This window comes from Pristiophorus japonicus, unplaced genomic scaffold, assembly GCF_044704955.1.
Source record: "Pristiophorus japonicus isolate sPriJap1 unplaced genomic scaffold, sPriJap1.hap1 HAP1_SCAFFOLD_755, whole genome shotgun sequence".
Classification (NCBI taxonomy): Eukaryota; Metazoa; Chordata; class Chondrichthyes; family Pristiophoridae; genus Pristiophorus; species Pristiophorus japonicus.
Genome location: NW_027254672.1, coordinates 18,891 through 46,666, shown reverse-complemented (window position 1 = coordinate 46,666; position 27,776 = coordinate 18,891). Strand labels below are relative to the sequence as shown.

The window sequence follows — 27,776 nt, the reverse complement described above, 5'->3', positions numbered from 1 at the left end:
TGGATGAGGCGGGAACAGCGGAGCGGCGCCGCGGTTGGAGGCGATGGCGGCCGGTGAGCGGAGGCTGAGCCCGGGCCCGGGCGGGCGGGGAGAGGCTGGGGGCCGGGGCCGGGGCCGGGGCCGGCCTGCAGTGAGCGGGGGGCGGACCCGGGCGGGGGATGGATGGATGGGGTTAGGGGGGAGTGGGCTCCAGGGGCCGAGGTGGTGCGGGGTGTGGCGGCAGTGGGCTGGAGGAGGCAGTGAGCGGGGCGGGGCGGGGCGGGGATAAACTCCCTCCAACACTCCCCAGTCAGGGCAGTAACTGCGGCCAATGCCAATAGTTCCCGGGACAACTCCATCTTCCCTCCTGCAGCACACAGGCTCACAGTCCTGGCTGAGAACGTGGGGCCAATCCTTTCAACCCACATCCCAATATGATCGCTTGTATTCGAGCTGTGACAACAATGTGGGGAAGTGAAGTGACATTGAGCCACCTGTGGACCATGGACGGTAACAGGAGACAGCGCGTGTATACAACACATCATCACCATCACAGGCAGTCCCTCGGGATCGGGGGACACTTGCTTCCACTCTAACACTGAGTTGTCAGGTGACGGAACCGTCCAATTGGGGAATGACAGTCTGTGCCACAGGTGGGACACACAGTGGTTGGAGGAAAGGGTGGCTGGGACTGGTTTGCCGCACGCTCCTTCCGCTGCTTGCGCTTGGTTTCTGCACGCTCTCGGCGACGGGACTCGAGGTGCTCAGCGCCCTCCCGGATGCTCCTCCTCCACTTCGGCTGGTCTTTGGCCAGGGACTCCCAGGTGTCAGTGGGGATGTCGCACTTTATCAGGGAGGCTTTGAGGGTGTCCTGGAAACATTTCCTCTGCCCACCTGGGGCTCGCTTCCCGTGTACGACTTCCGAGTAGAGCACTTGATTTGGGAATCTTGTGTCAGACGTGCGGACAGTGTGGCCCGCCCAACGGAGCTGGTCGAGTGTGGTCAGTGCTTCGATGTTGGCCTGATCGAGAACACTGACGGTGCCTCTGTCCTCCCAGGGGATTTGCAGGATCTTGCGGAGATATCGTTGGTGGTATTTCTCCAGCGCTTTGCGGTGTTTACTGTACATAGCCCACGTCTCTGAGCCATACAGGAAGGCGGGTATCGCTACCTCACTGTAGACTATAAGCTTGGTGCCAGATTTGAGGTCCTGGTCTTCAAACAATTTCTTCTTCAGATGACTGAAGGCTGCACTAGAGACGGTGTTGGACCTCGTCATCGATGTCTGCCCTTGCTGATAATAGGCTCCCGAGGTATGGAAAATGGTCCACGTTGTCCAGGGCCGTGCCGTGCACTTTGATGACCGGGACACAGTGCTATGTGGCGGGGTCAGGTTGGTGGAGGACCTTTGTCTTACGGATGTTTAGTGCAAGGCTATGCTTTCGTAGCCTCAATGATGGTGTTGACCATGGCTTGTAGTTCGGCCTCTGAGTGTGCGCAGAAGCAAGCGCAGTACAGTATACTTCATGGTAGAAGACAAAAACATCCCAATAATGGATAATCAAGGAGCTATCAGGAGGAACTGAAAACAATCACTGTCACTAAAGAAGAAGTACTCAGTAAAATAATGGGACTAAAGGTGGATAAGTTCCCTGGATCTGATGGCTTGCATCCTAGGGTCTTAAAAAAAGTGACTGCAGAGATAGTGGATGCATTGGTTGTAATTTAACCAAAATTCCCTGGATTGTGGGGAGGTCCCAGAGGCTGGAAAACTGCAAATGTAATGCCCCTATCTAAAAAAGGAGGCAGACAGAAAGCAGGAAATTATAGACCAGTTAGCCTTACATCTGTCGTTGGCCAAATGCTGGAGTCCATTATTAAGTAAGCAGTAGCAGGACATTTGGAAAAGCATAATTCAATTAAGCAGAGTTAGCATGGTTTCATGAAAGGAAAAACATGTTTGACAAATTTGCTGGAATTCTTTGAGGATGTAACGTGCAGGGTGGTTAAGGGGGAACCAGTGGATGTGTATTTGGATTTCCAGAAGGCATTCGATAAGATGCCACATAAAAGATTACTGCACAAGATAAAAGTTCATGGGGTTGGGGATAATATATTAGCACGGATAGAGAATTAGCTAACTAACAGAAAACAGAGAGATGGGATAAATGGGTCATTTTCCATTTGGTAAACAATAACTAGTGGGGTGCTGCAGGGATCGGTGCTGGGGCCTCAACTATTTACAATCTATAATAATGATTTGGATGAAGGGATTGAGTGCAATGAAGCCAAGTTTGCTGATGATACAAAGATGGGTGGGAAAGCAAGTTGTGAGGAAGGCACAAAACATCTGCAAAGGGATATAGACAGGCTGAGTGGGCAAAAATTTGGCAGGTGGAGTATAATGTGGGAAAGTGTGAGGTTATCCACTGGCAGAATTTTTTTTTAAAAGCAAATTATAATTTAAATGGAGAAAAATTGCAAAGTGCTGCAGGGATAAAGATGGAGAAGGTAGAATATGAGAATAAATTAGCAAGAAATATAACAACATACAGTAAGAGCTTCTACAGGTATGTCAAAAGGAAACGAGTAGCTAAAGTAAACGTTGGTCCCTTAGAGGATGAGACTCGGGAATTAATAATGGAAAAACAGGGAAATGGCAGAGACTTTGAACAAATATTTTGTATCGGACTTTACAGTAGAGGACACTAAAAACATCCCAATAATTGATAATTGAGCTATTGTGGGGTGGGAGGCGGGGGTAGACTTGAAACAATCACTATCACTAGACCATAAGTTTGGTGCCAGATTTGAGGGCCTAATCTTCGAACACTCTCTTCCTCAGGCGGCCGACGGTTGCACTGGAGGCGGTGTTGAACCTCGTCGTCGATGTCTGCCCTTGCTGATAATAGGCTCCCGAGGTATGGAAAGTGATCCACGTTGTCCAGGGCCGGGCCGTGGATCTTGATGACTGGGGGGCAGTGCTGTGTTGCGGGGTCAGGTTGGTGTAAGGCCAATGCTTTTCGGTGAAGATGTCGACGATGACTTGGAGTTCAGCCTCTGAATGTGCGCAGACACAAGCGTCGTCCACGTACTGTAGTTTGATGAGAGGGTGCGAGACCTGCCCTCCTGTATGGTTCATATACAGTACACACCTCATCCAGCGATGCCTCCGCAAGATCCTGCAAATCCCCTGAGAGGACAGACGCACCAATGTCAGTGTTCGCGATCAGGCCAACATCCCCAGCATCAAAGCACTGACCACACTCGACCAGCTCCGTTGGCCGGGCCACATTGTTCGCATTTCCGACACAAGACTCCCAAATCAAACGCTCTACTTGGAACTCCTACACGGCAAGCGAGCCCCAGGTGGGCAGAGCTTTCTCCTAGAGCTTTACTGGACACTGATGCATTTCTAAACAGCCAAACAAACCTGTTGACAAGCCATTGCTCTTTTACATAGAAACATAGAAACCTACAGCACAGAAGGAGGCCATTCCGACCCATCGTGTCCGTGCCGGCCGACAAAGATCCACACGGCCCTCGGTCAGCAGCCCTGAAGGTTACAGATAAACCTATGAACAATGTGGAAAATCTAAAAAGCCTAACCAGTCCACCCCCACACAACCGCGACACCCCTTTCACCGAAACATTCTATATCCCACCCCAACCGGAGACAGGTGATCTCCTGAGCGAGGCAAAAACCAGATTTTAAAATCCAGGCCAATTGTGGAAAACAAATCTGGGAAAATTCTTCTCCGACCCATCCAGGCGATCGAAACTTGTCCCGGAGATCACCCTGGCCATATTCGATTCCCTGCAGTATTTGCCATCTTATCTGCGCCATCCAACAAGAGGTTATCCAGTCTAATCCCACTTAGCAGCTGTAGTTCCGTAACCCTGCAGATTACGGCACTTTTAAGTGCCCATCCAAGCACCTTTTAAATGTGGTGAAGGTTTCTGTATCTGTTACGCTCATAAGAAAGTGATACAATTGAGTACTGTATGCAATGAGTAAGTGTGACCCTAGCTCCTTTAATTAAACTCCAGAGTGTCGGTACAGCATGGGAGGCCTGCTTATATACAGTGCTCCCAAGGGATGCTGGGATTCCTTGGGACTCCGAACAGGTAGGCCCTCTGCTGGTGGTATGATACAGGTTGCCAAGAGTTACATACATAACAGTATCCACCACCCTTCGGGCATTGAGTTCCAGACCCCCATAACCCTCTGAGTGAAGAAGCCTCCCCTCAAATCCCCTCAGAACCTTCCACCAACCACCTTAAAACTATGCCCGCTCGTAATTGACTCCTCAACCAAGGGAAATAGTTCCTTAGTCTCCACTATATCCAGGCCCCTCAAAATGTTATACACCTCAATGAGGTCTCCTCTCGACCTCCTCTGTTCCAAATGAGAACAAACCTAGCCTATCCAATCATTTCTCATAGCTAAAATTCTCCAGTCCAGGCAACATCCTCATAAATCTCCTCTGAAGCCTCTAGTGCAATCATATCTTTCCTGTAATGTGGTGACCAGAACTGCACGCAGTACTCCAGCTGTGGCCTAACTAGTGTTTTATACAGTTCAAGCATAGCCTTCCTGCTCTTGTATTCTATGCCTCGGCTAACAAAGGCAAGTATTCCGTGTGCCTTCTTAACCACCTTGCCTGCTATCTTCAGTGATCTGTGAACATGCACTCCTAGGTCCCTCTGTTCCTCTACACCCTTGTGTCCTACCATTTATTGTGTATTCCCTTGCCTTGTTGGCCATCCTCAAATGCATTACTTCACACTTCTCCGGAATGAATTCCATTTGCCACTTTTCTGCCCACCTGACCAGTTTATTGATATCTTCCTGAAGTCTACAACTTCCTTCTTCATTATCATATATATATGTAAACTTGTATTTACTCTACAGCCATCAGAGGGCTTATCCCCTGGAGTCCCAAGGGATCCCTTAATCCCTTCGGAGCACAGGTATTTAAGGAGGCCTCACAGGTTGGAGAGGCACTCGGGAGACTTGCAATAAAAGACTAAGGTCACACTTTACTTTGAGCTCACAGTGTTCAATCTGACTCTTTCTCCATACATAACTACTGGCGACGAGATACAGATAGCGAACCCAAAGATGCAGAGAACTGGGTATCCTGGAGAAATTCTCGGAGGGAGATGATTGGGAAACTTTTGTGGAGTGACTCGACCAATACTTCGTGGCCAACGAGCTAGATGGGGAAGAGAACGCTGCCAAATGAAGGGCAATCCTCCTCACCGTCTGGGGCACCAACGTATGACCTCGTGAAGAATCTGCTCACCCCAGCGAAACCCACGGAGAAATCATACGATGATTTGTGCACACTGGTCCGAGAGCATTTGAACCCGAAGGAAGACGTTCTGATGGCGAGGTACCGGTTCTACAGCGACAAAAGGTCTGAAGGCCAGGAAGTGGCAAAATATGTCTCCGAGCTAAGACGCCTTGCAGGACATTGCGAATTTGAAGGACATTTGGAGCACATGCTCTGAGACTTTTTCATATTTGGCATTGGCCACGAAAACCATACTTCGCAAACTTTTGACTGTAGAGACCCCAACCTTGAGTAAGGCAATAGCGATAGCCCAGGAGTTCATTGCCACCAGTGACAATACGAAGCAAATCTCTCAGCACACAAGTGCTGCTACAAGTACAAGCAAATCTCTCAGCACACAAGTGCTGCTACAAGTACTGTAAACAAAGCAATGTTGTTTTTGAATCGTAATGTACAGGGCAGGTCACACACACCTGCAGCTGCACGTCCACAGATGTCTGAGTCCACCATCGAGGGTGATGAATGCAACGCCATTAACACCTTGTTGGCACTGCGGGGGTAATCATCTTTTCCATTCATGCCGATTCAAAAAGTACGTTTGCAAGGGCTGTGGAACATTGGGACACCTCCAACGAGTGTGCAGGTGAGCTGCAAATCCTGTCAAACTTGCAAACTACCATGTTGCAGAGGAGGACGGATCAACGGAGGATCACGACGAACCAGAGTCTCAGACCGAAGACTCAGAGGTATATGGGGTGCACACATTTACCATGAAGTGTCCCCCGATAATGCTGAATGTTGAACTAAATGAACTCCCGGTGTCAATGGAGCTGGACACGGGCGTGAGCCAGTCCATCATGGGCAAAAAGACTTTCGAAAGATTGTGGTGCAACAAGGCCTCATGGCCAGTTTTAACTCAAGTTTGCATGAAACTAAGAACTTAAACAAAATAACTTATTCCTGTAATCGGCAGTGCTACCGTAAAGGTCTCCTATGATGGAGCAGTGCGCAAGCTACCACTCTGGGTGGTACCAGGCAATGGTCCCACCCTGCTTAGCAGAAGCTGGCTGGGAACGACATGCTGGAACTTGGACAACGTCCGAGCGCTATCGCCTGCTGACGACACTTCGTGTGCCCAGGTATTAAACAAGTTTCCTTTGCTGTTCGAACCAGGCATCGGGAAATTCCAAGGAGCAAAAGTGCAGATCCACCTAATTCCGGGGGCTCAACCCATCCATCACAAGGCGAGAGCAGTACCGTACATGATGAGAGAAAGGGTAGAGATCGAGCTAGACCAGCTGCAAAGAGAGGGCATCATTTCACCGATCGACTTCAACGAGAGGGCCACTCCTATCGTCCCAGTCCTCAAAGGAGACAGCACCGTCAGAATCTGGCGATTACAAAGTAACTATCAATCGTTGATCCCTGCAGGACCAATACCCACTACCAACGGCCGACGACCTCTTTGCAATGCTGGCGAGAGGAAAGACGTTCACGAAGCTGGATCTGATTTCAGCCTACATGACGTCGGATCTGGAGAAATCATCGAAGGCCCTCACCTGCATCAACACGCACAAAGGTCTTTTTGTTTATAACACATGCCCGTTTGGAATTCGATCAGCGGTGCCGATATTCCAGAGAAACATGGAAAGCTTACTGAAGTCGGTCCCACACACTGTGGTCTTCCAAGATGACATCTTGGTCACAGGTCGGAACACAGACGAGCATCTGTAGAACCTGGAGGAGGTTCTTAGTCGACTCAACCGCGTGGGGCTCAGGTTAAAATGCTTGAAGTGCATTTTCCTGGTGCCTGAAGTGGAGTTCTTGGGAAGGAGAATCACGGCAGGCGGCATCAGGCCCACCAACGCGAAGACTGAGGCAATCGAGAACGCACCGAAGCTACAGAACGTGACGGAGCTGCGGTCGTTTCTGGGACTCCTGAACTACTTTGGTAACTTCTTACCGGGTCTCAGCACACTGTTCGAACCATTGCATGTCTTACTACGAAAAGGGGACGAATGTGTTTGGGGCAAAAGCCAAGAAAATGCTTTTGTATAAGCGAGAAAATTGTTATGCTCAAACAAATTGCTTGTGTTGTATGATCCATGTAAGCGTTTGGTACTGGCATGTGATGCGTCGCCATATGGCGTCGGTTGGGTGCTGCAGAAGCCAATGATTTCGGGAAACTGCAACCGGTTGCTTATGCATCCAGGAGTCTGTCTAAGGCTGAGAGAGCCGACAGCATGATTGAAAAAGAAGCGTTGCGTGTGTCTATGGGGTAAAGAAAATGCATCAATACCTGTTTGGGCTAAAATTCTAATTGGAAACTGACCATAAGCCACTTACATCCCTGTATTCCGAGAGTAAAGGGATAAATACCAACGCATCGGCCCGCATCCAGAGATGGACTATCACGTTGTCCGCATACAACTACGCCATCCGCCACAAGCCAGGCACAGAAACTGCGCCGATGCTCTCAGTAGGCTGTCATTGCCCACCACGGGGGTGGAAATGGCGCAGCCCACAGATCTAGCCGTGGTTATGGAAGCATTTGAGAGTGAGCAATCACCTGTCACTGCCCGGCAGATCAAAACCTGGACAAGCCAGGACTCCTTATTATCTCGAGTCAAAAGCTGTGTGCTTCATGGAAGCTGGTCCAGTGTCCCAGTGGAAATGCAGGAAATGATTAAGCCATGGCAGAGGCGCAAGGATGAAATGTCTATACAGGCAGACTGCTTTCTGTGGGGCAATCGAGTAGTGGTCCCCAAGAAGGGCAGAGACCTCCACTGACCTCCACAGTACCCACCCAGGCATCGTAATGATGAAAGCGATAGCCAGATCCCACGTGTGGTGGCCCGGTATTGATGCGGACTTAGAGTTCTGCATTCACAGATTCAATATATGCTCGCAGTTAAGCAATGTACCCAGGGAGGCGCCGCTAAGTTTATGATCTTGACCCTCCAAACTGTGGTCTAGGGTACACGTCAACTATACAAGTCCATTCTTGGGTAAAATGTTCCTTCTGGTTGTAGACGCGGAGTCCAAGTGGATTGAATGTGAGATAATATCGGCGAGCATGTCTGCTGCCACCACTGAAAGTCTGCGGGCCATGTTTGCCACTCACGGATTACCCGATGTCCTGGTGAGCAACAATGGTACCCATGTTTTACCAGTGCTGAGTTCAAAGAATTCATGACCCGTAACGGGATCAAACATGTCACATCTGCCCCGTTTAAACCAGCATCCAATGGTCAGACAGAGAGAGCAGTGCAAACCATCAAGCAAGGCTTGAAGAGGGTAACTGCAGACTTGCCTACCCTGCATCCTGCTTAGCTACCGCACGAGATCCCACTCGCTCACTGGGATCCTACCTGCTGAACTGCTCATGAAAAGAGCACTTAAGACAAGGCTCTCATTAGTTCACCCTGATCTACATGAACAGGTAGAGAGCAGGCGGCTTCAACAAAGTGCATACCATGATAGGGCAAATGTGTCATGCGAGATTGAAATCAATGATCCTGTTTTTGTATTGAATTATGGACAAGGTCCCAAGTGGCTTCCCGGAACTGTCGTGGCCAAAGAGGGGAGTAGGGTGTTTCGGGTCAAACTTTCAAATGAATTCATTCACCGGAAACGCTTGGACCAAATCAAACTCAGATTCACGGACTATCCAGAGCAACCCACCTTGGACCCTATCTTTTTTGACCCCCCAGCATACACACCAGCGGCAACCGGCACCACGGTTGAGCGCGATGCAGAACCCAACACATCAGGCAGCTCAGCAAGGCCAGCTGCACAGCAGCCCTGCGAGGGCCCAACAAATGATTTAACAATATCAGCTTTTACACCGAGACGATCAACCAGGGCAAGAAGGGCCCCAGATCGACTCACGTCGTGAATAGTTACACTATTGACTTTGGGAAGGAGTGTTATTTTTGTAAACTTGTAATTACTCTGTACAGCCACCAGCGGGCTCATCCCCTGGAGTCCCAAGGGATCCCATAAACCCTTGGGAGCACAGGTATTTAAGGAGGCCTCACGGGTTGGAGAGGTACTCTGGAGACCTGCAATAAAAGACTACGGGTCACACTTTACTTTGAGCTCACAGTGATCAGCATGACTCTTTCTCCATACATAACAAACCACACTGCCAATTTTTGTATCATCTGCAAACTTCTTAATCATACCCCCTACATTAAAGTCCAAATCATTGACATATACCACAAAAAGCAAGGGACTGAGTACTGAGCCTTGCGGTGCTCCACTGGAAACAGCCTTCCAGTCACAAAAACACCCATTGGCCATTAATACACTTTGCTTCCTACATCTGAGATTTTTTGGATCCTTTATTTCTTCCTTTTTCCTCAACCATGGATGCCCCTCTATCATGGTTAACATGGCCCTCAACTGTGTCCATTCTATTTCCCTCATTATTCCCCAACCTGCTCGACCTTTCTTCATGTGACAATCCCTTCATCTCAGGAATCAACCTCGTGAACCTTCTTTGAACTGCCTCCAATGCAAGTATGTCCTTTCTTAAATAAGGAGAGCAAATCTGTACGCAGTACTCCAGGCGTGGTCTTACCAACACCCTGTACAGTTGTAGCAGGACTTCCTTACTGTTATAGTCCATCCATTTTGCAATAAAGGCCAACATTCCATTTGCCTTCCTAATTATTTGCTGTACCTGCATGCTATAACCTTTTGTGTTTCATGTACAAGGACCCACAGATCCCTCTGTACCGCAGCATTTTGTAATCTCTCCCCATTTAAATAATAATTTAATATCCTTCAGGACTGGGGCAGCTTGGTCAGTAGTGGTGCTACCGAGCCACTCTTGGTGATGGACATTGGAGTTCCCCACCCAGAGTACATTCTCTGCCCTTGCTGCTCTCAGTGCTTATTCCAAATGGTGTTCAATATTCAAGAGTACTGATTCATCAGCTGAGGGAGGGCAGTCGGTGGTAATCAGCAGGAGGTTTCCTTGCCCATGCTTGACCTGAAACCATGAGACTTCATGAGGTCCTTAGTCAATGTTGAGGACTCCCAGGGCCACTCCCTCCCAACTGTATACCACTATGCCATCACCACAAGTGGTTCTATCCTGCCGGTGGGACAAGACATACCCAGAGGTGGTGATGGAGGAGCCTGGGACATTGGCTGATAGATTTGATTCCGTGAGTATAACTGTCAGGTTGTTGCTTGACTAGTATGTGGGACAGCTCTCCCAATTTTGGCACAAGTTCCCAGATGTTAGTGAGAAGGACTTTGCAGGGTTGGCTGGGCTGGGTATTCCTTTGTCGTGTCTGAAGCTGGTGCTGAGGTAGATGCTGGGTGGTCTGTCCGGTTTTATTATTATTACTGTTTTTAGAGCCTAGTTAAGAGTTAACCATATTGCTGTGGGACTGGAGTCACATATAGGCTAGACCGGGTAAGGGCGGCAGATTTCCTTCCCGAAAGGACATTAGTTTAGGTTTTTACGACAATCATGGAGTTTCATGGTGACCATTACTGACATTAGCTTTTTATTCCAGATTTTATTTATTTATGTAATTACTGACCGAATGCGATCAAGCTTGACTCCTAAATAGGAGGGTTTTGGGCATGGTTTACCTCAGTGCTGCAAAAGGAGACTTGATGGGTGTTGAGGTGGAATGAGGAGATGTCAGTCTCTTGATTTGTCCGAAGTTGCCATCGGTGGAAGTAAGCCTCCATTCTCTGTAAACAACTGGTAAGGGTCACTTCGGTGATGGACAGCCTCTCCAGCACTTTATAACTAGTACAGAGGAAGGAGATTGGGCAGTAGCTGGAGGCTTCACAAGTGTTCTTCCCCTGCTTCAGGAGGGCAATTAATTTAGTCTCCCTCCAAACCAGTGGAATTTTACCGGTTGCCAGTACCTCAGAGAAGGAGATCAACCATCTCTTCGCTTTGGGTCCCAGTGCTTTTAAGAATTCGGGATAAACACCATCTGGACCAACAGCTTTTCCAGGTTTGATTGTCGACAGGGTTATTTTTGTACTGACTTAAGACTGGATCAAAATTCTGAAACAAAACATAGAAACATAGAAACATAGAAAATAGGTGCAGGAGTAGGCCATTCGGCCCTTCTAGCCTGCACCGCCATTCAATGAGTTCATGGCTGAACATTCAACTTCAGTACCCCATTCCTGCTTTCTCGCCATACCCCTTGATCCCCCTAGCAGTAAGGACCTCATCTAACTCCTTTTTGAATATATTTAGTGAATTGGCCTCAACAACTTTCTGTGGTAGAGAATTCCACAGGTTCACCACTCTCTGGGTGAAGAAGTTCCTCCGCATCTCGGTCCTAAATGGCTTACCCCTTATCCTTAGACTGTGACCCCTGGTTCTGGACTTCCCCAACATTGGGAACATTCTTCCTGCATCTAACCTGTCTAACCCCGTCAGAATTTTATATGTTTCTATGAGGTCCCCTCTCATTCTTCTGAACTCCAGTGAATACAAGCCCAGTTGATCCAGTCTTTCTTGATAGGTCAGTCCCGCCATCCCGGGAATCAGTCTGGTGAACCTTCGCTGCACTCCCTCAATAGCAAGAATGTCCTTCCTCAGGTTAGGAGACCAAAACTGTACACAATACTCCAGGTGTGGCCTCACCAATGCCCTGTACAACTGTAGCAACACCTCCCTGCCCCTGTACTCAAATCCCCTTGCTATGAAGGCCAACATGCCATTTGCTTTCTTAACCGCCTGCTGCACCTGCATGCCAACCTTCAATGACTGATGTACCATGACACCCAGGTCTCTTTGCACCTCCCCTTTTCCTAATCTGTCACCATTCAGATAATAGTCTGTCTCTCTGTTTTTACCACCAAAGTGGATAACCTCACATTTATCCACATTATACTTCATCTGCCATGCATTTGCCCACTCACCTAACCTATCCAAGTCGCTCTGCAGCCTCACAGCATCCTCCTCGCAGCTCACACTGCCACCCAACTTAGTGTCATCCGCAAATTTGGAGATACTACATTTAATCCCCTCATCTAAATCATTAATGTACAGTGTAAACAGCTGGGGCCCCAGCACAGAACCTTGCGGTACCCCACTAGTCACTGCCTGCCATTCTGAAAAGTACCCATTTACTCCTACTCTTTGCTTCCTGTCTGACAACCAGTTCTCAATCCATGTCAGTACACTACCCCCAATCCCATGTGCTCTAACTTTGCACATCAATCTCTTGTGTGGGACCTTGTCGAACGCCTTCTGAAAGTCCAAATATACCACATCAACTGGTTCTCCCTTATCCACTCTACTGGAAACATCCTCAAAAAATTCCAGAAGATTTGTCAAGCATGATTTCCCTTTCACAAATCCATGCTGACTTGGACCTATCATGTCACCTCTTTCCAAATGCACTGCTATGACATCCTTAATAATTGATTCCATCATTTTACCCACTACCGATGTCAGGCTGACCGGTCTATAATTCCCTGTTTTCTCTCTCCCTCCTTTTTTAAAAAGTGGGGTTACATTGGCTACCCTCCACTCCATAGGAACTGATCCAGAGTCAATGGAATGTTGGAAAATGACTGTCAACGCATCCACTATTTCCAAGGCCACCTCCTTAAGTACTCTGGGATGCAGTCCATCAGGCCCTGGGGATTTATCGGCCTTCAATCCCATCAATTTCCCCAACACAATTTCCCGGCTAATAAGGATTTCCCTCAGTTCCTCCTCCTTACTAGACCCCCCGACCCCTTTTATAACCGGAAGGTTGTTCGTGTCCTCCTTCGTGAATACCGAACCAAAGTACTTGTTCAATTGGTCCGCCATTTCTTTGTTCCCCGTTATGACTTCCCCTGATTCTGACTGCAGGGGACCTACATTTGTCTTTACTAACCTTTTTCTCTTTACATATCTATAGAAACTTTTGCAATCCGTCTTAATGTTCCCTGCAAGCTTCTTCTCATACTCCATTTTCCCTGCCCTAATCAAACCCTTTGTCCTCCTCTGCTGAGTTCTAAATTTCTCCCAGTCCCCAGGTTCGCTGCTATTTCTGGCCAATTTGTATGCCACTTCCTTGGCTTTAATACTATCCCTGATTTCCCTTGATAGCCACGGTTGAGCCACCTTCCCTTTTTTATTTCTATGCCAGACAGGAATGTACAATTGTTGTAGTTCATCCATGCGGTCTCTAAATGTCTGCCATTGCCCATCCACAGTCAACCCCTTAAGTATCATTCGCCAATCCATCTCAGCCAATTCACGCCTCATACCTTCAAAGTTAGCCTTTAAGTTCTGGACCATGGTCTCTGAATTAACTGTTTCATTCTCCATCCTAATGCAGAATTCCACCATATTATGGTCACTCTTCCCCAAGGGGCCTCGCACAACGAGATTGCTAATTAATCCTTTCTCATTACATAACACCCAGTCTAAGATGGCCTCCCCCCTAGTTGGTTCCTCGACATATTGGTCTAAAAAACCATCCCTTATGCACTCCAGAAAATCCTCCTCCACCGTATTGCTTCCAGTTTGGTTAGCCCAATCTATGTGCATATTAAAGTCACCCATTATAACTGCTGCACCTTTATTGCACGCACCCCTAATTTCCTGTTTGATGCCCTCCCCAACATCACTACTACTGTTTGGAGGTCTGTACACAACTCCCACTAACGATTTTTGCCCTTTGGTGTTCTGCAGCTCTACCCATATAGATTCCACATCATCCAAGCTAATGTCCTTCCTAACTATTGCCTTAATCTCCTCCTTAACCAGCAATGCTACCCCACCTCCTTTTCCTTTTATTCTATCCTTCCTGAATGTTGAATACCCCTGGATGTTGAGTTCCCAGCCCTGCTCATCCTGGAGCCACGTCTCCGTAATCCCAATCACATCATATTTGTTAACATCTATTTGCACAGTTAATTCATCCACCTTATTGCGGATACTCCTTGCATTAAGACACAAAGCCTTTAGGCTTGTTTTTTTAACACCCTCTGTCCTTTTAGAATTTTGCTGTACAATGGCCCTTTTTGTTCTTTGCCTTGGGTTTCTCTGCCCTCCACTTTTCCTCATCTCCTTTCTGTCTTTTGTTTTTGCCTCCTTTTTGTTTCCCTCTATCTCCCTGCATTGGTTCCCATCCCCCTGCCATATTAGTTTAACTCCTCCCCAACAGCACTAGCAAACACTCCCCCGAGGACATTGGTTCCGATTCTGCCCAGGTGCAGACCGTCCGGATTGTACTGGTCCCACCTCCCCCAGAACCGGTTCCAATGCCCCAGGAATTTGAATCCCTCCCTGCTGCACCATTGCTCAAGCCACGTATTCATCTGAGCTATCCTGCGATTCCTACTCTGACTAGCACGTGGCACTGGTAGCAATCCCGAGATTACTACTTTTGAGGTCCTACTTTTTAATTTAGCTCCTAGCTCCTTAAATTCATTTCGTAGGAACTCATCCCTTTTTTTACCTATGTCATTGGTACCAACGTGCACCACGACAACTGGCTGTTCTCCCTCCCTTTTTAGAATGTCCTCCACCCGCTCCGAGACATCCTTGACCCTTGCACCAGGGAGGCAACATACCATCCTGGAGTCTCGGTTGCGGCCGCAGAAACGCCTATCTATTCCCCTTACAATTGAATCCCCTATCACTATCGCTCTTCCACTCTTTTTCCTGCCCTCCTGTGCAACAGAGCCAGCCACGGTGCCATGAACTTGGCTGCTGCTGCCCTCCCCTGATGAGTCATCCCCCTCAACAGTACTCAAAGCAGTGTATCTGTTTTGCAGTGGGATGACCACAGGGGACCCCTGCACTACCTTCCTTGCACTACTCTTCCTGCTGGTCTTCCATTCCCTCGCTGGCTGTGGACCCTTCTCCTGCAGTAAGACCAAGGTAGATGCAATCCATTATCATTTTATTCTGAAGGGTTGGTTTGATTTGGCTTAACTCATTATATTGACATGAATTGCTATATTGGCATCAATCACTAACTTAGTTTGAATTACTATATTTGATATAGTTACCATGTATGTCGAGTTGGAATCCGCTTGAAGATCACTTGATTTCTGTAATTTAAAACAAATGTTTGGAATCAGACTGAATCCATTAACTGAGTCCATGTAGCTTGTCTGTCTCATCGGAGAACTCTGCAATGGGTGGTGTGATCTAATCTGTGAGACAGGCTTCTGAAATGAAGAGAGTAACTCTCTCTGATATTTGCCGTGATACTTCTCCACATGGCTACAGATTGGTACAGGCAGCTTTCTCCGTGGGCCATAGATGGAATGGCAATATCTGCTCCATCACTCCTCTGAAGCCTGAGGTGGCTCACATGCACCTGATCCTTGGGCCTGAACGTCACTGCGAATATAGCAGATGCTGTAGAGCTTGGTGCCCGATGCAGGGTGTAATAAGCCTGCAGCTGAGCCCTAGTCTGTCAGGTGAGTGAGAGAGGCTTTTAAAATGGATTCTGCTTTTTCACCTACAAAGCACATATATTCTGCTTGTTTCACTTAAAACAGCATGTGTTCTACCTGCTCAAAATAAACCCTGTCCAAGGGCAGTTGTGATAGCTGCTGATGTTGCCCCCATAAAGACATGACATAGGATTACATCGGATATATGGCACAGAAACAGGCCATTTGGCCCAACCAGTCCATGCCAGCGTTTATGCTCCACTCGAGCTTCCTCCCATCCTTCCTCATCTAAATTTATCAATATTACCCTCTATTCCCTTCTCCCTCATATTGTCTGGCCTCCCCTTAAATACATCGATACTATTCGTTTCAACCACTCCCTGTGGTAGCGAGTTCCACATTCTCACCATTCTCTCGGTAAATAAATTTCTTTTGAATTCCCTATTGGATTTCTTGATGGCTATCTTATATTGATGGCCTCTAGTTATGCTCTTACCCACAAGTGGAAACATTCTCTATCCACTCTATCAAAACCGTTCATAAATTTAAAGCCCTCTGAGACTACCCCTCAGCCGAAGTTTTTCAAGAGAAAAGAGACCTAATCTGTTCATTCATTCTTGATAGGTATACCTTGCATTTCTGGTATCATCCTTGTAAATCTTCTCTGCACCCTCTCCAGTGCCTCTTTATTTCCTTGTTATGATATGACGACCAGAACTGTACGCAATACTCTAAGGGTTAGAAATTCAATTTTGTTTTAATACCGCTATGACTCTGCTACTGCTACGAGGCCTAACATTCAGGATAAAATGCGCCCAGGGGTAAAAATCGGCGTTGCACAAGGATTCGTGGCGCAAATCGCAAATTTGCTGCAACTTTCCTCCGAGGCCGATACCGCTACGAGTTGGGCCTAGGGAGGGTGGAAAACACCCCCAAAAATTGCAAAAGAATAAAAAAAATCACAAGATACTTAGCTATCGAAAATAATTTAAAAATAAAAACTGTAACTTACCTTTTTTGCAGGTCTTCATACCTACCGCTGTTCCAAGGGCTGCAACGCAGACGGGAGCGCTGAGAATCAGAGGACACAGATTTAAGGTGATTGGCAAAAGAACCAAAGGCAACATGAGGGAAAGCTTTTTTACGCAGCGAGTGGTTGGGATATGGAATGCGCTGCCTGAAAGGGGGGTGGAGGCAGATTCAGTTATGGCTTTCAAAAGGGAATTGGATAAGGACCTGAAGGAAAAAAAATTGCAGGGCTACAGGGAACGGGCGGCTGTGTGGGACGAGCTTAAGTGCTCTTCCAGAGAGCCAGCACAGGCTCAATGGGCCGAATGGCCTCCTGCGCTTTAACTATTCTATGACTCGAATTGGAAAAACTCAGTGTTTCAACTAGTGTACTGTATAAGGGCTTCATTGGGTTTCCTTTTAAGGTAAGATGTTGACACTATGGTCTAAAGGGATGTGGGCATGAAAAACCTCAAGCCAGCAGAAGTGTTGTATGCAGGATGCAGAGTAAGGGCTCTACTCTGGTCAGGATCTGCAGAGCTTGTATATTGAGACCACGTTCCCAACAAATAGTTCTGTGTATTTGGACCAATGCAGTGGTGGGAATTGGGAGTTCTCTGTATGAAGGGAGTCCTATGTTACCGGCCTGATAGTTACCTCCTTGGAGAGATGAGGTTTAATCTGTCTTTGGTTTGCATAGAGTTCAGAACCAGTCGGTGCCAATAAAGTCTTGTTGCTGGTTGGTGGTGCTAAATTCTTAAAGGGTAAAAAGCGCCTCAGTGATGATTGGTGCTGGTGACCTCTTGGTGCCGACTGATGCTGGTGAGTCCATTGTGTTGGTTGAAGTTGCTGATCCTTCAGTTCTCGGCAATGCTGGTGTTTCTCAAGCACTTGTTCAGTCTTGCTTTGTCCTGAAATGAAGCGTCTAGTTTGGTATTTTCTGGAGGTACATGCTTCTCTGTTGGCAGATCTCAACTCCTTGGGCTTCTGGGAAAACTGAAAAAAGGAAAGCAAGAAATCCAGATAGGTCACTTTAGGCAACAGCATATTTGGTACTTTAGTGTCTCTCAACAATCTAAGGTGTCTGTCTTGGCTCAGTTGGTAGCACTCTCATCTCTGAATCAGAAGGTCGTGTGTTCAACATAAGAACATAAGAATTAGGTACAGGAGTCGGCCATTTGGCCCCTCGAGCCTGCTCCGCCATTCAGTAAGATCATTGCTGATCTTGTACCTCGACTCCACTTTCCCGCACTATCCCCATATCCCTCGATTGCCTTAATATCCAAAAATCTATCGATCTCTGTCTTGAACATACTCAACGACTGAGCCTCCACATTCAAGTCTAGAGAACGATCTCTGTGCTGGAACGGACAGGCCCAAAGCTCACCCAATATCGGGCTTCTCATTTACACCAAACCGACGAGCTGCAGACACCTGCTCGGATCTCCCCAGGCAGCACGGCGTTGAAGAGTATTTGAATTTGTGGTTACTGCATCAGGTATAGGTCTCGGGAGAAGGGGATGTGCCCGGGAGAGGGGGGAATCTGGACAGGTAGGTGGGTGGGCACTCCTGCACCTGTCGGCTCCACATTCATGAAAGCATTTATTTTAAACTTGCCCTTTTGCTGGTGGCCTCCAGCGGCTCCATTGAGGGGCGCTGGTTAGGCCGCAGGAAAACCTGGTTTTCTTGAATGTAGCCGGCCTGGTGCCAGCTGTGTTCAGGCAAACCAGTTTGGTAAAGGAAGCATCAACCAGGCACTCGGCCCCTGATTTGCAAATGCAAAGGACTAATGGCTGTTTCAGACGTGGGCCTTGGATGCCTCTTTTGATGCCTATACCAATATGGTGGGCGGCGCACACCCAACGTGGAATGTACACGTGCTGCTTGACCACTACACTGGACATTTTGGCGCCCGTTTTATGCCTGTAAAATGGATTCAAAGTCATCGAATTTCTAGGCCCTAATGCTTTAAATACTCCAGAACATTAACAAAAGGCTGGCACTGGGCCAACCAACTCGACTCACTTGTGAGCGTCCGGGAAGAGAGGTATTTTTATAATCGCGTGCTGGCAATGTAGTAGCAGTGTGGACAGACGGGGCTGTAAAGGAAATCACAGAATGTCACCAACACCGAGTGTAGATAGGAACACGCAAACATGGAGGTTGGGGAAAGTCCATTGCAGTCCATTGGGTGGTCCCAAAGTTCACAAAAACCCAAACTGTACTGTCGTCCATAGCCCAAAACACTTCTTTCACCAAAAGAATCTACTCAGCTCCCTCTTGAATTCACTAATACTCTCACCTTTCAATGACTCAAACAATAGAAAAATACTAAGCATGCTGGAAATCTGAAATAAAAACAGAAAACGCTGGAAATACTCAGCACCTATGAATGCCCATCTTTCCCTGGCTGTGTACTTGCTTAAAAACTGTCCATCTCTAACCCCTTCCAGTTCTGACAAAAGGTCATCATCCTGAAACGTTAACTCTGTTTCTCGCTGCACAGTTGCTGCTGATCTGCAGAGTATTTCCAGTATTTTCTGTTCTTATCCCTTCAATGACTATGGGCAGCTGATCCAGATGTGGTAGTTACCGTGAAATATTTATTTAAACGTACAGGATTGCAGTTTCCCGAACCATGCCTGTCTGATACAGAAGACAAGAGCAACTCCAGCAATGAGAGTAAGTCCCAGCACAGCCCCCACACTGATCCAGACAATCCTCAGGTCTTCATCCATTTGGACATTAGGATCTGTGAAAGTGAGAGGGACATGTAAGGGACTGGACTAACAGAATAAGATATTTGCCATCAAATATTGGACCTTTACCAGCCCTGATCCACAAGGTGATGTCAGACGCAGATATAATATTATTACAATGTGAACTGTACTTACTGGTTACATTGAGCTGCTCCCACTGATATCTCCCCACACTTTACAGTAATAGGCGGCAGTGTCACTGGGCTGCACATTTGTGACTGTCAGAATGAAGCTGTTATTGGAGGTGTCTCTGGAAGGCTGGAGACGGTCAGTGGAACCTGGGCTCCCTCGTGTGCTGCCACTTGCCTCATGTGTTAAAACCCACTCCATATCTTGCCCCGGTAGTTGCCGGTACCAGTGGACTTCGGTGTCACTCACTCTGGAGTGCCGCATGGTGCACTGTAACCGCGCCGTGTGACCCTCTGTGACACGTTCCAGGCCTGGAGACTGGATAACTACTCCTTTAAGGGGAAAGGAAAGATAGAAATAGCTTGAAGACCATCGGCAGATGGGGAGGTGTCCTACGTGCTTAAATGCAAAGCACAATATTGCATTGTTCAGCAAAATCAATTCCAATAATTAACTCGTAGAGTTAGTTAATTACTAATTCATGAGAAGAGAAACCTTTTAATGCAGAGCTTGTATTGAACTATTGGCACCATTGGGAGATTTGAACTCATGACGGGTTGCTAGTCCAGTCCCATAACCATTAGCCTAGCGGTTACTGTACTGGACAGTCTCCTTCCAATCAGTAGTGATAGAAGGATTCATCTGTAGTGCCATCAAGCGACACCTACTCATTAATAGCCACCTCTCTTTCCGTTGAGTTTCCACTTCAGCCATTCAGCTCCAGATGTCATAACAGCCTTGATGCAAACATGGACACAAGGCAGCTTTCCAATCTGTATGGCACCAAAGAGCCTCAACAAAATTAGGTAAATGGCCTGTAGCTGAGGCCATACCTAACACACAGGAAGATGTTTTGGTTGTCAGAGGACAATCATTTCAGCCCTGGGACATTATGCTTCGTTCCTTTGTCCCAACCATCTGCAGCTGCTTCATCAATGAATTTCCCTCCATCATAATGTCAGAAATGGGGCTGTTCACTTGTGATTTCCACAGCAGACCCTGGACTACATCTAGGCTTGGGTTGACATTTGGCAGGTAACATTTGTGGCCTATCAATTGGCGCATTGAATTTACAATCCTCTTCCTCGCTGGAAGAGGAACCAGTGCTGTGGTGTAGGATTTAAATTCACATCATGTGGGGGGGCGGGCAATGAAAGAACAAGATAAGGAAACAGAAAGGAAAAAAAATGGACAAGGAATGTAGGAATAAGGAGTGGCCGTAGGTTCTATTAAGTCGGCCTGAGATGGCAGGCGGGGCCTCAGTTTAATGTTCATCTGAAAGACGGCACCTCCGACAGTGCAGCACTCCTTCAGTACTGCCCCTCCAACAGTGCCATACTCCCTCAGTACTGCCCCTCCAACAGTGCCATACTCCCTCAGTACTGCCCCTCCGACATTGCAGCACTCGCTCAGTACTGCCCCTCCGACATTGCAGCACTCGCTCAGTACTGCCCCTCTGACAGTGCCATACTCCCTCAGTATTGCCCCTCCGACAGTGCAGCGCTCCCTCAGTACTGCACCTCCAACCATGCAGCACTCTCTCAGTACTGCCCATCCGACAGTGTAGCACTCCCTCAGTGCTGCCCTTCCAACAGTACAGTGCTCCCTCAGTACTGCCCCTCCCTCAGTGCCATACTCCCTCAGTAGCTCCCCTCTGAGAGTGCAGCGTTCCCTCAGTATTGCCCCTCTGACAGTGCCATACTCCCTCAGTACTGCCCTCCCAACAGTGCAGCGCTCCCTCACTACTGCCCCTCCGACAGTGTAGCGCTCCCACAGTACTGCCCTTCCAACAATGCAGCGCCTCTCAGTACTGCCCCTCGGACAGTGCCTTTCTCCCTCAGCTGCTCCCCCGACAGTGCCGTACTCCCTCAGAACTGCCCCTCCGACAGTGCAGCGCTCCCTCGGTATTGCCCCTCTGACAGTGCGGTGCTCCCTCGGTACTGCCCTTCTGACAGTGCGGCGCTCCCTCAGTACTGCCCCTCCGACAGTGCAGCATTCCCTCAATACTGCCCCTCCGATAATGCGGTGCTCTCTCAGTGCTGCCCCTCCGACAGTGCGGCGCTCACACAGTGCTGCCCCTCCGACAGTGCAGCGCTCCCTCAGTACTGTCCCTCCGACAGTGCAGCACTCCCTCAGTACTGCCCCTCCGATAGTATAGCGCTCCCTCAGTACTGCCCCTCTGATAGTGCAGCACTCCCTCAGGAAGGAAGGATGTAATCGGAGATTGATAGTGGGGGAGAGAGGGAGGGAAGCCACGATTGTGTGGCTGGGGGAGAGAGAGAGGCCACGATTGTGTGGGTGGGGAGAAAGAGGTCATGATTGGGCAGGTGGGGGAGAGAGGGAGGCCATGAATGGGCGGGTGGGGGAGAGAGAGGCCATGATTGGGCGGGTGGGGGAGAGAGAGGGAGGCCATGATTGGGCAGCTGCGGGAGAGAGAGGGAGGCCACGATTGGGCGGCTGGGGGAGAGAGAGGGAGGCCACGATTGGGCGGCTGGGGGAGAGAGAGGGAGGCCATGATTGGGCGGGTGGGGGGGAGAGAGAGAGAGAGACCAAGATTGGGTGGGTGGACGGGGAGAGAGGGCACGATTGGTCGGGCAGGAGAGAGTGAGAGAGAGAGGCTACGATTGGGCGGGTGGGGGAGAGAGAGGCTCCGATTGGGCGGGTGGGGGAGAGAGAGGCCATGATTGGGCGGGTGTGGGGTGTTATATTTGTAACCTTGTATATATCTTGTACCGCCACCAGAGGGCTCATCCCCTGGAGTCCCAAGGGATCCCACAATCCCTTGGGAGTACAGGTACTTAAGGAGGCCTCCCAGGCTGGAGAGGCACTCTGGAGACCTGCAATAAAAGACAAAAGTCACACTTTACTTTTAGCTCACAGTTTCCAGTCAGACTCTTTATTCATACATAACAACTGGCGACGAGATACAGATGACAAACCCAACGATGCAGACAACAGTGGCAATCCTGGAGACATTTTTGGAGGGAAATGATTGGGAAGTCTTCCAGGAGCGACTCGACCAATACTTCGTGGCCAACGAGCTGGAAGGATAAGCGAACACTGCCAAACGAAGGGCAATTCTCCTCACCGTCTGCGGGGCACCAACATATGGCCTCATGAAAAAGCTGCTTGCTCCAGCGAAACCCAGAGAGATATCGTACAATGATTTATGCACACTTGGCTGGGAGCATCTGAACCCAAAGGAAAGCGTTTTGATGGCGAGGTACCGGTTCTACACCTACAAAAGTTCTGAAGGCCAGGAAGTGGTGAGTTATATCGCTGAGCTAAGACGCCCTTGCAGGACATTGCGAATTTGAAGGACATTTGGAGCACATGCTCAGAGACTTTTTCATACTTGGCATTGGCCATGAAATGATACTTCACAAACTTTTGACTGTGTAGACCCCAACCTTGAGTAAGGCCATAGCAATAGCCCCGGCGTTCATTGCCACCAGTGACAATACTGAGCAAATCTCTCCGCACGCAAGTGCTGCTACAAGTACTGTGAACAAAGTGATGTTGTTTTCACATCGCAACATACAGGGCAGGCTCCACATGCCTGCAGCTGCACGACCGCAGATGTCTCAGAGTCCATCATCAAGGGTGAGACACTGGGACACTGGGACACTGGGACACTGGGACACAGAGACACTGGGACACTGGGACACTGAGACACTTGTTGGCGCTGCATCATTTCCATTCATGCTGCTTCAAAGGGTACGTTTGCAAGGGCTGTGGAACAATGGGACACCTCCAATGTATGTACAGGCGAGTTGCAAATCCTGTTAATCCTGCAAACCACCATGTAGCAGAGGATGAACAGATCCACGGCAGATCATCACGAACCAGAGCCTCAGACTGAGGAGGCAGAGGTATATGGGGTGAACACATTTAGCACAAAGTGTCCCCCGATAATGCTGAAGGTTGAACTAAATGAACTCCCGGTGTCAATGGAGCTGGACACGGGTGCGAGCCAGCCCATTATGAGCAAAAACACTTTTGATAAATTATGGTGCAGCAAGGCCTCAAGGCCAGTCTTGACTCCAATCCGCACAAAACTGAGACCTTACACAAAGGAAATGATTCCCATAGTCGGCAGTGTTACTGTAAAAGTCTCCTACGATGGAGCGGTGCACAAGCTACTACTCTGGGTGGTACCGGGCGATGGTCCCACGCTGCTTGGCAGGAGCTGGCTGGGAAAGATACGCTGGAACTGGGACGTCCTCAGCGTGCTCTTGCCCGCTGACGACACTTCGTGTGTCCAGGTCTTAAACAAGTTCCCTTCACTGTTCAAACCAAGCATCGGGAAGTTCCAAGGAGCAGAAATGCAGATCCATCTAATTCCAGGGGTGTGACCCATCCATTACAAGAGAAGAGCAGTACCGTACATGATGAGAAAAAGGGTAGAGATCGAGCTAGGCCAGCAGCATCATATTGCTGATCGAATTCAATGAGTGGGCCAGTCCGATCGTTCCAATCCTCAAGTGAGATAGCACAGTCAGAATCTGTGGTGATTACAAAGTAACTATCAATCGTTTCTCCCTGCAGAATCAATACCCACTACCAAAGTCCGACGGCTTTTTGCCAGGCTGGTGGGAGGAAAGATGTTCACGAATCTGGACTTGACCTTGGCCTACATGACGCAGGAGCTGGAGGAATCATCGAAGGGCCTCACCTGCATTAACACACACAAAGGTCTCTTCATTTATAACAGATGCCATCCGCCACAGACCAGGCACAGAAAACTCTGCCCATGCTCTCAGTAGGCTGCCATTGCCCACCACGGGGGTGGAAATGGCACAACCCGCAGATTTAGTCATGGTAATGGAAGCATTTGAGAGTGAGCAATCACCTGTCACAGCCCAACAGATTAGAACTTGGACAAGCCAGGAACCCTTACTTGCCCTAGTTAAAAACTGTGTGCTGCACGGGAGCTGGTCCAGTATCCCAGTGGAAATGCAGGAACAGATAAAGCTGTACCAGTAGCACAAATATGAAATGTCTATACAGGCAGGCTGCCTTCTGTGGGGCAATCGAGTAGTGGTCCCCAAGAAGGGCAGAGATACCTTCATTAGTGACCTCCACAGCATCCACCCAGGCATCGCAATGATGAAAGTGATATCCAGATCCCATGTGTGGTGGCCCGGTATCGATGCGGACTTAGAGTCCTGCATGCACAGATGTAACACATGCTTGCAGTTGAACAATGCACCCAGGGAGGCGTCACTAAGTTTATGGTCTTAGCCCTCCAAACCGTGGTCTAGGATCTATGTCAACTATGCAGGCCCGTTCTTGGGTAAAATGTTTCTTGTGGTTGTAGATGCGTTCTCCAAATGGATTGAATGTGAGATAATGTTGGCAAGCACGTCCGCTGCCACCACTGAAAGCCTGCGGGCCATGTTTGCCACGCACGGACTACCCAATGTCTGTGTGAGCGACAATGGGCCATGTTTTACCAGTGCCGAATTCAAAGAATTCATGACCCGCAACGGGATCAAACATGTCACATCTGCCCCGTTCAAATCAGCATCCAATGGTCAGGCAGAAAGAGCAGTGCAAACTATCAATCAGGGCTTGAAGAGAGTAACTGAAGGCTCACTGCAGACTCGCCTATCCTGAGTCCTGCTTAGCTACCGCCCGAGACCCCACTCGCTCACTGGGATTCCACCTGCTGAACTGCTCATGAAAAGGGCACTTAAGACAAGGCTCTTGTTAGTTCACCCTGATTTACATGAAGCCGCCTGCTCTCTTCCTGTTCAACAAAGCACATATTATGATAGCTCAAATGTGTCACGCGAAATTGAAATCAATGATCCTACATTTGTATTAAATTATGGACAAGGTCCCAAGTAGATTCCTGGCACTGTTGTGGCCAAAGAGAGCAGGGTGTTTCGGGTCAAACTTTCAAATGGACTCATTCACTGGAAACACTTGGACCAAATCAAACTCAGATTCACTGAGCAACCCACTTTGTACCCTACTTTCTTTGACCCCCCCCCAACATACACACCAGTGCCAACCGACACCGCGGTTGGCCACGAAGCAGAACCCATCATCCGCAGCAGCCCAGCAGGACTCACCATACTAGGCAGCTCAGCAAGGCCAGCTGCACAGTAGCCCAGTGACGGCCCAACAGATAATTCACCAATACCAGCGTCATTTGTACCGAGACGATCAATCACGGCAAGAAGGCCCCCAGATCGACTCACCTTGTAAATAGTTACACTGTTGACTTTGTGGGGAGTGTTGTTATATATGTAACCTTGTATATACCTTGTACAGCCACCATATGGCTCATCCTCTGGAGTCTCAAGGGATCCCACAATCCCTTGGGAGCACAGGTACTTAAGGAGGCCTCCCAGGCTGGAGAGGCACTCTGGACACCTGCAATAAAAGTCTAAGGTCACACTTTACTTTGAGTTCACAGTATCCAGTCAGACTCTTTATTCATTCATAACAGGGGGAGAGAGAGTGAGAGAGAGACCACGATTGGACGGGTGGGGGAGAGAGAGGCCATGATTGGGCGGGCGTGTGAGAGAGAGAGAGAGAGAGAGAGGCCACGATTGGGCGGGTGGGGAGAGAGAGAGAGAGAGAGAGAGAGAGAGGGGCCATGATTGGGCGGTGTGAGAGAGAGAGAGAGGCCACGAGTGGGGGAGAGAGAGAGGCCATGATCGGGCAGTGGTGGGGAAGTGAGAGAAGCCACGATTGGGTGGGGGAGAGAGAGAGAGGCCGCGATCGATGGGGGGATAAGAGAGAGAGGCCACGATTGGGTGGGGGGGGAGAGTGAAAGAGAGAGAGGGAGGCCACGATCGGGCGGGGGGCAGAAAGAGAGAGGCCACCATTGGGCGGGGGAGGGGGGGGAGAGAGGACACGATTGGGCGGGGGGGGGGAGAGACTACAATCGATGTAGCTGATGGCGGGGGGTGCAGTCCTGCCCCTCTTGCCCCAGAAGCAGTGCTGGAACATGCACTTACCTTGTGGATTGGGCCGCTCCCGCCTCCCTTTCACTGCCGGATTACCCGACTCCCGGGAAACCTGCGCAGGAGCTGCCTTGCTTCATTTTCAGTTCTGATCCCGAGCGCCGCACTTTCCAGAACCTCTCCCCATTATTCACCTAATCCCAGACACTGGGTGTTGTCAGGCTCTTGACTCTATAGGCCTTGTCGCCAAGCCTGATCCTGGTCCTCTGCCAGTGTCCACACACACACACACTTTCCGGCAGGGACCATGGGTTAGTCATTTAGTGTGGGAACCATGGCTGCCTTGTCCTTCCCCACTGCAGAGTTGCTAAAGTCAACGTTAACGTGCCAACTGCTGGCCTCATTAGCAGATCCTCAGGACAGCCCAACCCTGGCATTTCCCCTTGTGATGAACACATGATTCACATTTGGAGCCACTGCTGGCTCCTATTTAAATGCCACATTAACACACACACCCTTTCAGTTGGGTCGCTTTTGAATTCAGGCAGGAGCTGACTTTGGCTGTCTTTGGAATTTTAATTTCTTATGTTATATATGTAAACCTGTAAATACCTTGTTTAATTATTAGAGGGCCCATCTGGAGTCCCAAGGGATCCCACAAGCCCTTGGGAGCAGCTGTACTTAAGGAGGCCTCACAGGCTGGGGAGGTACTCTGGAGGCCTGTAATAAAAGACTACGGTCACACTTTACTTTGAGCTCTCAGTATCTGGTCAGACTCTTTATTCATACACAACATTATTGTTCTATTAAACCAACAACTTCTTTGTGAAAATAAAACCCTTCCCATCTTGGACAATCCATCCTTTCCCCCTGCCCTGCTGTGGGTCGGATACAGGTCCCAGTGCGGTCTGTTCCTGTGAACCTGCGAGTGATAGCTAACATTTACATACCGATGACATTCAGCTGGGTTCCTGCTCCATCGATACGGCTCCACACACTGCAGATATAGGCAGCGGTGTTTCTGTGCTGCACGCCTGTGACGGTCAGAATGAAGCTAATACTGGTGACATCCCTGGAAGACTGAAAATGGTCAGCAAAACCCCGCTACTTTTTTAATGTATTATTTGTGTAATGAAGTATCATCTCCTTGTGTGTACCAGGGAGCTGTTGGGACCAGTGAACATCCACTTGCCTGACGTTGTCTTTCTTCATGGTGCAGCGTAAGCTCACAGTCTGACGCTCTCTCACGCTATAGACTGTCGGAGACTAAACCAGTACTA

At 48.8% G+C, this 27,776-nt stretch overlaps 1 long non-coding RNA gene across 1 annotated transcript; it reads left to right on the top strand.

The window, feature by feature from the left end:
• Positions 1-27,767, top strand: LOC139256767 (uncharacterized). The gene is made up of 4 exons (XR_011592196.1): positions 1-53; positions 1,217-1,372; positions 16,704-16,778; positions 27,657-27,767. It is a non-coding gene; the product is annotated as an uncharacterized lncRNA (long non-coding RNA).
• Positions 27,768-27,776: the final 9 nt, after the last annotated feature.